Genomic DNA, 10,964 nt, shown 5'->3' with positions numbered 1-10,964 from the left:
AGAATAATATACTATCAAAAATATAATTAATCTCTTTTGTTGCCCTAAAATATTCAAAGATGTCAGTAAGAGTCTATTGAAGTCCCCGATAAGTATGTGGTATTATAACTTGACCACGTGACCACGATGCAGCGCTCGACATGCGTGTTAATCATAGAACGCCTACGCGCATACTGAAATTGAACCGAGCTACTCTTTCTATTTCAGTTTGCGAAACACTATCTATTTCTCACTCTCGTCACTTAACACGCGAGAGAGCGAAAGTCGAAGTATCTCACCGCTTACGCTCGAAAGAGCAGCTCCGACTTCGGTTTCTTTGACTCCGGTCTTTTTGCCGACAATGTTCGGAAGCGCTCGAAGCTTGACAAATGGACTGAATTACCCCCACTTTACCTCCCGTTCTCGGTAACCTCGGACAATTTTAGAGCGGGCAGAACCGAACTCGACCGAAGTAACCCACTATATTTTCCGTTCTTGGCCAACCTTCGCCAACTTCCAGAGAGTGTAGTGCAGGCATTAGACTTTTGTTAATAAGTGCAGACTTTTTTTCTGCTGATCACAATATTAGATTGATGCTATTGCTTGGCCAAGCTTAAAAATTTTGTATTGCACAATCTCTTTGCATATACATACAAAATAACTTTTTTTTACTAAGAGTCCGGGCTTCGAGATAAATTTTGTTACTTGATCTTTGGATTATAACTGTCTTTGCCGACAATTGTTGGTTATCAGATGATCAATAAAAAGCAATCAGATTCAATATCCAGAAGCTCTTGAGATATGCGGATACGCGCCGACTTGTTTTCTTCGCTCAATTCGTGTGAAACGCATACAGCTCCAAACCTTCCCAATATTCTTAATGTGTCTATGCACTGTTGAGTCGGACTAGTTTAGTTTATTGGCCAGCTAACGGATAGTTTGAGTAGGATTTGCTTTATTTCTGCAGCCAAAACATCATCGTCTCTCACATAAAGTACCATTCTTAATATTGTATTTTTTATGCCATCTTATTTACAGATATCTAATTAATCATCTATCACTTTACAAATGGTTTTAGTGGCCGTTGTTGGCCTTTTTTTTTTGAATAAATTGTTAAATTCTGCTATCGAAAATTTTGAGGCATATTTTTTATCTAAGTCTAGACGCACTATGTAGCAAAATATGTAGTCAGGTAGCAACGGCCAAATAACTTAATTTTTAATAAAGCGACATTCATTTTTAGATTATCTAATACATACTATTAGTTTTAGTTTTGTGACAGAATATTCTTGGCAACATATAACTGTTATATGCTTTAATAAAAAAGAAAGGAAAAGTTGTCATTTTATTCGTCTTTGTATACATGTACAGTAAAACTCAGTTAATAAGAAATCCAAGGGATTAAATTCAGGAAAAAATCGAAGCACGTTTTTATAATTCACATGAAAGTTTCAATGAATTTATGGCTATCAAAACACAAACAAATTTTACTGCCTCAAAATTGTTTAAAAACAACTTTGCATGAATTCACTGAATACTAAATACTATATTTTTATATGGTCTATCTAGTGATTCAAAGTTTCTAGCCCTATAAAAAAATCATGATTAAATTGAATATGGCTTGGTTTTACACCTATTGAAAAATCAAAAGGGAAGGTTTACTTATCAGCTTAATTTTTTTAATGGGTTTTTACTGTATATATTATACATATATATTCTGTAAGTGATTTTTTAATTTTTATTTAAATGAGCATATTTTTTGTAATACTGTAATTTGTAAATTTTATTTTATTGTATTAAAAATCAAATATCATATTTATAAAATAATCTATCAATTATATAAGAAAGAATTTCACTGTCTTAATCATTGGCAGTAAAATTTTAACAACCATAGTGTTAAATTGGAAGAGATATAATAATAAAATCGTTCCCAAATAGGAAATGCGATCTTTTACGATGCAGATTTATATGCCATTTTTATTCTAAAAATATTAACATGTTCTAAATCGCTTTTTCATATTTTTGATTGTTTAACTGAAAAAATATGAATATTGTTATAATTATATTGCGGTCCATGTTTTTTGTGCTTACATATATATTGCATATAAAGCCATTAAAATTTTTTTTATTGTTTTTATTTTGGAAAAATAACATTTTTAAAATGTATAAAAACGGCTGAACAGTGTGTAAGAACTTAATATATAATAATGAAATAATGTAGAATAGATCTAAACTACTATTGTAATAAATAATATGCTTAGTTTTTATCTGGCATATCTTAAAGAATTCTCAACAGCTTTATATTGTATCAAAAAAAGCTCTCCTTATTTAATTATCGATAGTTGAATATAGAACTTATGAAACCGATTGCTATCATTTTTAAGAACAATTTGATATTTTATTTATAGAAAAGAATAAATTGCAATCGAGTTTTCTTATCATATATATTTTATAAAGTATCGTGGACCAAACGACCAAATTTGAAATATTAATATTTTATATGTTTCTGAACCGTTATGAATAGAATAAGGATACCTCAATATATCCTTTACTTATTCGCATTTATATTAATGTTTTCATATATTTTTACTTCTCGCATACGATGCATAAAGGGGTATTTTAATTTTAATTTAATCTTTTAGTGTATCTTAGAGTTTTCCGCAACATTTCACTGTTCAGCGTACTAAAGTGTAATACAAAACATTTTAAAAGGGGCTTTAAAATACTTGATGTAAAACTGGTTCTACAGTTAAAGTATATATTATGACTTATAATACATTAAAATAATATTATATTACTAGTAAAATTGCTGTTAGATGTACCAAACAAAAGGGCGAATTAAAACTATGTTTAATATAGATATGTATTAAAAAAATGTTATGTTTTAAAAAAATATATTGAATCGAATAAATTCGCCTTAGTGATGTATTAAGTACCTTTGAAAAAAAAAGAAAATGACTATGAAAATAATATATTATAATATATGTAAAGCACCATAGTATATATTATATGTGCACATATTGAATAGCTTTAACTGTAGAGGGATACAATAAATGTATTTTTAACAAAAAACGTATTTTTTTACTTGGAAAAAAAAATCAAAAAGAATTCCAATAGCTATTGAACATTACCTGAGATGAAATCTATTACTCCATAATCCTTTATGTTTGCGTATATTGTGAGTGATTTTATATATATAAAAAATATACGAGGTTTCCGACAATGAATCCGTATTTATATATTAAATATACGCACAATATATTTCACGTTCGGCGTTATAAGCGCTGCGTGAAATATTTAATAATATACCAGCAAAGTCCCAAGAAGCTTTCGATATTATCGATTATGTAAACTCGGATCAACATTTTATTTATTGCTTTACAATGTATATAAATTTCACAGAGAGATAACAACTTGGCAAAGCGTTCAAACAAACTTTAACAAGCGTTTTGCGGTGTTCGGAAAATTAATTACTGTTTCTTGAGTAAATAATCAAATGTAAATGCTCGACGTCGGTATTGCATTGGTACTTATTCAAAGATCATTATGCAGTGAGAACAAAGAGCACTTTTGAGTTGAAAGGAGTTAAATTAAATATTTGCTTAAAATTGCGTGGAATAGGAAAAAGAATGGCTTTGTAAATAAAAACGAAAATGGGTGTGCTTTGCTCTTGTGTTGAAAATAAGATAGAAATTCCCGTATAAAAAAATACGCGATTCTATTGACTGTGACGAAAATATTATTTGAGGCGAATAATATAAATAAAAATATTGAAAGCATTGCAAATTATTGTTCGAAATTTAAGTAATAAGAGATAGTGCCAAATTTTACTTAATACAAAGATCGAAGTTGTCAAAAAATCATTAATTTATTTTATTCGGACCTGGATCTGTTTTTTTTTATTATTTTGTATTTGTACGGTAATCGACGATTTATTTTTAGAAACCACCATAAAAATTAACGTGACGCAAAATAACCTACTTATATGTATATGATAATACCAAACACATTTATATACAGCTTTTGCTGTACAAAAATAATATGAAATTAAACCCCGATTGTAAAATTACCATGAATCAAACACTGGTGGAATAATTTTGTTTATTTAGTTTTATTTTGCTTTAACAAATCATCTACAATTAGAAATGCATTTATTTATTATTTCTACCATATTTTTATTTATTTTGTGTTTATATCTAGAGAGTCACGATTGCGTCCCTTATTCTAACCATTGCGGCGAGTATGTCAGTGCTTGAGAATGCTCCTTTCCATCCAGCTTTTCAATTGCTGGAAATATAATCTGGGGTAGTGCTCATCTATTTTAAGTTTGCAACATAACTGTTTGTTAATTTCATAATTATTGCTTGTAAAAAGACACTATGACGCATTTTGGAAACCTGTCAAATTATGATCGTCAGATTTGTAATAAAAAAAATTTAGCTGTATTAAAAAAGTTTATAAATCTCCTCTAGTATATGATTGATAAATGTAGTTAGAAAAGATTAATATATGAGACATGGTAACTGTTATTCTAAAGCTTACATAAATTTATTATTATTTATAAATATGTATATACTTTTTCACGTTTAATGTTTTTATTTCTTATACTTATTAACCTCCAAAAAACATAGTATACATACTTAGATATACAAATAATATATTTTATATCAGCTTATTGCAAACGAGGGTTTTTCAAAAGGTCGAGAGCTAATGCCTGATGCTATAAACGCGATTTATGTCACACCTTTTGCTTGTGTAGTATTAAAAAAAATCAAGACTTAATAAAGTGCAGTATATATTACACGGTATTTCGATATAGTATATAATATAGGTTTCTTTAACTATGTTATGTGAAACACTAGTGTGTGGATTAAGGAAATGTCACGGCGTATGTTGGCGTGGTTTGTTTGACTGCCCGACCCCGACCGACGCGACAGCTGACTGTTATTAGTCTGTCGATGGTTGCCAAGATTATCAAGTCGCTTAGACGCGCTTATAATTTTGTTCACAAGTCCGCGGGAATATTATCTATTCACAAGTACATAAATGTATGTTGTTTTAATGCTTAAAATTTATTAAAATTTAATCAAAACTATTTGTGAATTATTCACAAGATATTTGTGAAGATATAAATTGTTTGAATTATCGTGAAAATTACATTTTGACAAATTTATTTTTTATTATTAAGAATTGAAATAATAATGACGAGTTTATTAATCAAATGTTTTTAAATACAGTTATTTTTATAGTATTTTTACTCTTTGCAAATTCTTACCGACATAATGTATAAGTTAATGTAATCTTCAAATGAAAATTAATTAAATTTGAAATACATTCAATACCGGATATTAAACTGAGAAACTGATTATTACGTATTTAACTATATAAAGGGAAATTCTCTACATGATATAAATGGATCGATAAGTAAGATTACTTTGGCGTATATACATTAGTAATTTAGTTTTCGACAATGTTTACATTACTCGCATGCTCTAAAGATATTAACGAGCTTTTCCCGAAATAGTAACTTTCCTTAAGAACTTTTTCCACTTGAGCACCTTTGGAACAAACAGAAACACTCCTAAAATATATGAGACTGAAGCAATCTATCGGAATATTCGATATATTTTTTCACGGAACACGAAGCAGGAGATGCGAAAATATCGTGCCGTATTTTTCATGACAGAGTTTTAAATAGGGCAGTTTGTCTAATAGCTTAAAGACTTTGTGACACATCTATTAGTATCGTAAAATAAAATAATTTTATTATATCTGTTGTAAAAACAGTTTTATGGGTGAATTGATTATATTATTTTTACAATATTTTGATTAAATATATTAAATAAATTGAATTAAAATCAAATGCGAAAAACTGTAACAAGATTTATTATTTTATTATCTTGTCATCGCAAACACACATACATGTGTATACATAATATATCATCTCTCAGCATCAGTCGCTCGTCGAAAATTTTCCATTCGGTACCAATCGCTTCGTAAATAAGATTTGATAATAAAAAAGTATCGCGAATGAACGACAAAATTTGATTTGAAATACTTGGTAAATATTACCTTTTTATTTTTATGTATTTGAAGTATTTTCGACTGAAATAAACGCGTTATTGATTTTATGAGCATTAAATAAAAATCGTTCGATTATTAATGTAAAGGTGCTTCATTTAAATTATGTTGAATGAATTACTGTAGATAGTATTGTTTTATATTATATAACATATGTACAATAATTAAATTAAATATATATTATACAATATATTAAGTTAAATTTTTTAATTATTATATAAGCTTTTCCTTACGATTTAAATAAATCGATTAAATATTTCTTTCAATCAAAATTTATTTTCTCAACAGGGTTTAATTGTTTTGTAAACGAATATCTTAACGTCTCTCCTGTAAATTAAGAATGGCTTATGGCAAAGTTTATAATTAAGTCCTATCTGAAAATGAATTTAGAGTTTGGTGCAAACTCGTCTTTCCAGCATGAAGAATAAAGTTAAATGAATGTCTAATATATGAATATATAAATATATGTATATTAGTAATAAAATATAAATAGAAATCATTGAATTTATTGAAATAACATATATTAAAAAACAACAAAGTACAGAAATGTGATATTATTTCAAGAATATAATTTCTAAAGTCTCGTTTGATTCAATTGATTTAATCAAAAAAACTATATAGTTTACTTAAAATTGTAATAAATTAAAGGTTAATTTTACAATTTACTTATACATGTAAAATTATGCTCTGATTTTAATTGTACTATTTTAGTTATGTTTTCAATATGACGTCTTTTTGCTGATGCTGATTTAAATTTTTGTAAAATATATTTAAAAAAATCCTTTTTATAAGATAAACAATTAATTGTATTATATTTATAATAAAATAATCTTTTTACGTAAAAGCTTATTATAAACATTGATTAAAAATATCATGTTAAATTTATTATCTTTATTGCATAAAAAATAATAAAATTTGTAAAATAATAGTTGGACATATTTTATTATATTATGTGTATAATATTACGGAACTTCAAACCATTTATTTAATTATATTAGCAAGGTGTAATTATTATTTACTTTTATACATGGAAATATGATGTATACTGCATATTTTATTCATAATGCATCCATTAAATAAATAAATTTGAAGACTTAGATAAACTTGTTGGCTCGAGAAAAAGATGCCACTTCAGAATATATTAACAATGTATCTGTCAATTTTATATAAGACCGATTGAATAATGAAAACATTTTATCAATCATATTTATTTTATAATAAAAAATAGGGGGCATTTATTTAATAATAAAAAATAGTTTTATAAAATCTATCAAGGTATATTTAACAGTCATGGACATAACATTTATATGTATAGCAATTTAATTTATGATATATACACGAAATGGAACGTGATCAGTATATTATTCCTGACATGTTTTAATTAAAATTTGACTACAGAATTATTTCAATGAATTCATACACATTGATTATATGTATGCGAGTGGTAAAAACGACGGTTATTAATAAAACAGAAATTTTATATGACACCGCAAACATAACATGCAGAGTGGTTTGCGGTTTTACGGCTTATGTTTCACAAACAAAACTGTTTTATATTATAGTTACTCGCACGTACTTGTATATAGTATTGTATAGTCTAGTTAATATAGTTCATTTCATCAATACATATATGCGTAATATATCGTATGCGAAAAGCGCTTCGAGCACTACATATATAAAAGCTAACCCCTAAAGCTTTTGTATTAAGCTTCCGTGCGACATCCGCTTCCGTCGATACTCTCAAAGCTCTTTGTGGACAACGAGACAAGCGCTTTGTGGCGTTGCAAATTATCTGCGGTAATGAATCGGAAAAAGAGGATTTGTTTAAAAATAACAAGTGCTAAATCTACCGCAATGGAGCGACAAATTGGCACAGTCTCTCATTTGGCACAGACACTGAGCAAATTGAGTTAGGGCACTACGCGTTGTTACCAAATTGAGTTAGGCGTTGTGTCATTTGAATAAGCGACGATCGTCTATTTATACATTTTATGTGCGATGTATTTGAAATATTTGCTGAGGCGATAAAAGGTATGATTGGAGTGCTCATTTTTTATTCGTTTTTTAATAAACAAGTAGTTATAACCGAAAGAGAGTATATTTACTTCTAGCAAGCATTACTATTATTTTAATTCATTGTTTTTTGTGGGATTGTGCTCATCTAATTTAAATTTGCACCATAGCTGTTTTTTTATATTTGTAATTATTGCTTGAACAAGTACCATCATAACGCATTATGAAACCTTAGTCATAATAATCAGATTTGTATTAAAAGATAAATAAAAATAGTCAATGAATATCAGGCTGGTTATGTTATCTACTTTTAATTCACAATTTAATTATTTTACTATTTTTAAATAAAGTAGAAATCGTTCTTTTCCATGTATTATTTTTTATGTATATTGTGTTATAAATAATCCAAAGTTTAGGCAAACTTTTATACCATCTCAAACATTTTTTTTTATATTAGTTAAATAAAAAGTTTATTATGCAATATACGAGTATATTATATTACACATTAATAAAATCCTACTCAATTTGAAAGAATTAATATATAAGTTCGTAAATTCAGATTATTTTTATAAATAATAAAATTTAATTATCCAAAATAAACATAAAAAAGTGGCTATATTTTAATCATATGTTTTCTTCAATACAGTGCTTATGTATGGTTTTTTTTTTGAGGTTCATATTTATAATTAAGCTACTGTATATCACCTGAGTTTGGTTTGTAATTATGTTGTTCAACAATAAATTAAAACGAAAAACATTTATATTGTTTCAATATAATCAAAGGTAAATCTGTATTGAATTTTATCGTAAGTTATAAAAATATAATGTACATTAATTAAATATTATACCTTTTTCTTTTGTACAGAACACCATCAAGAGTGTTCCTTTTATGTTACTAATTAGATGCTTAATACCTCCCGATTTTTCTGCAAATTATGGCCTAATGACCCGCCCATTCCTAAAAAGTCCTATACAAGGACATCTTCAAAGCTACGCCTAGCTACAAAGCGTGTTCATAATTAAATATCGCGTTTCTCAAACGTGTGACGTGTGCAAAATTAATCAAACCGATTTAGGGTAAAATTGTAGGTACCATTTGTTTAAAGCAGTCTTTCTTCGTTAATTCTGTCGCGTTTAATTTTCAACAAATTTAGATTCAGTGCCTTCCATATATTGAATTTATATCATACATGTGCACACATTATTTAGTACATGCACATTTCCCATGTTACCGTACGGTCTGAACACTTTAATAATTAAACGTATTCTGATTACTCGTTCGTGTGAATATAATTATAGTACGTTGATGTTTCACATTATTAATTTAAATTGAAATTATCTATTGCTTGTAACGATGAATTCATTTGAAATTATTTTGATCCTGATTTTCATATGGGTTTTACATTTGTATGACATTTTCCCATTAGATTATTAGCTTTATTTTGTAATTGTAAATCATTGATGTATCCAGTGATAAAAATAGCTCTTTGAAAAATACCTTGAGAAAAAACATTACAAAACTAATACGATATAATAATTTGTATATACACAAAAATATATATCAATATAAAGTAATTATTTTGTTTGCACTTTTCTGGCTTTCATTCCCGCAAATTCATTGATTACATCATTGTTAATTTATCTATCGGTATTAAATTGAATCAAACATATGCAAGGATTGAATCGATTTTGTCCGATCCCTGACGAAAGGGTAGAAACGGAAATAGTGAGAAATATTCAAAGAGCAGAATTAATATTCAGATATGGCGCAATTTATTAAATGTCATAAACAGAACGTGAAATATCAGTTAAAGTTGAAATTTTAATGTTTTGTACTATTAGTTTAGAGGCTTCAAACTTAAATCTATGAATTTTACATTTGGTCTCGTGTATATTTAAATATTAACTATTATATATTCAATAGAGAGATCCGCGTTTATATTATATAAATGACACAAAAAGTTATTTCTCGACTGCAATGCATTTTATGAAATAAAAGACGTTGTAAATTAAAATTTTTGCTTCCGGGAAATTTTATATGAAAACTCTTTTTTACAGTCATACAATCACAAGTATCATGTCTATATAAATATATTGTTATATAGTATTAGTTACCACATTGATTTATTATATTTATGTAATTTGAATTTATTACTTAACAAACATCATAAGCTCTTGCTTATTTTTTTAATATTTCCCAACGATTTTGAAAACCGCTAAAATATATTTAATAAAAAAGAGCCTACAATTCCGATTATTTATTGCTTTACTAGTTTATTACCGCCATTAAGTAAAATAATAAAAAAATAATTCTTTCGCATTTAAGAATTTTTTGGGAAATAAAATAAATAACAAACACTTCAGCTCTCACGAGAATTACTTGACATCACATCAGCTTAAATGTAAGACGAAACATATATGTATATGCTAATTTCAATATAAAATGAGTACGAGTCTTTCAATGTTACATATAGATAAAGCTTTCGACATGATATGGCCAAACCGTCATGGTTTGATTCATAAACTATACAAATACAAAACCCCTGACTATATCTATGTATATATGTTATGTTTAAACGCTTATATCTGAGAAGTAGAGACTATGTTGTTTCACTAAATAACGAACATTCGATACTGTGTAAAATTCCAGTTGGAGTTTTTCAGAAAAGTTTTTCTTTATCTTGTGTACGAACGATATCCTGATAGTATTTCAAGATGTGAAAAGTTTAAATAAACAAAAATAAAACAGAATCATTTATATTAACATTACATATAAGAACTTTGTCACCGCCTTACCAAAGTGGACATTGTACAATTTAAATCTAGTTTTTAATAATTGGGTTTACACCTGGACTACAAGCTTAAATTTAATTAGCACATTTTAAAACTTT

The sequence above is a fragment of the Plectrocnemia conspersa genome, unplaced genomic scaffold (assembly GCF_051122295.1).
Source record: "Plectrocnemia conspersa isolate PC_06_02 unplaced genomic scaffold, ASM5112229v1 ptg000002l, whole genome shotgun sequence".
In the NCBI taxonomy this organism is placed as follows: domain Eukaryota; kingdom Metazoa; phylum Arthropoda; class Insecta; order Trichoptera; family Polycentropodidae; genus Plectrocnemia; species Plectrocnemia conspersa.
The sequence above is the reverse complement of the archived record's forward strand: the minus strand, read 5'-3'. Positions refer to the sequence as shown.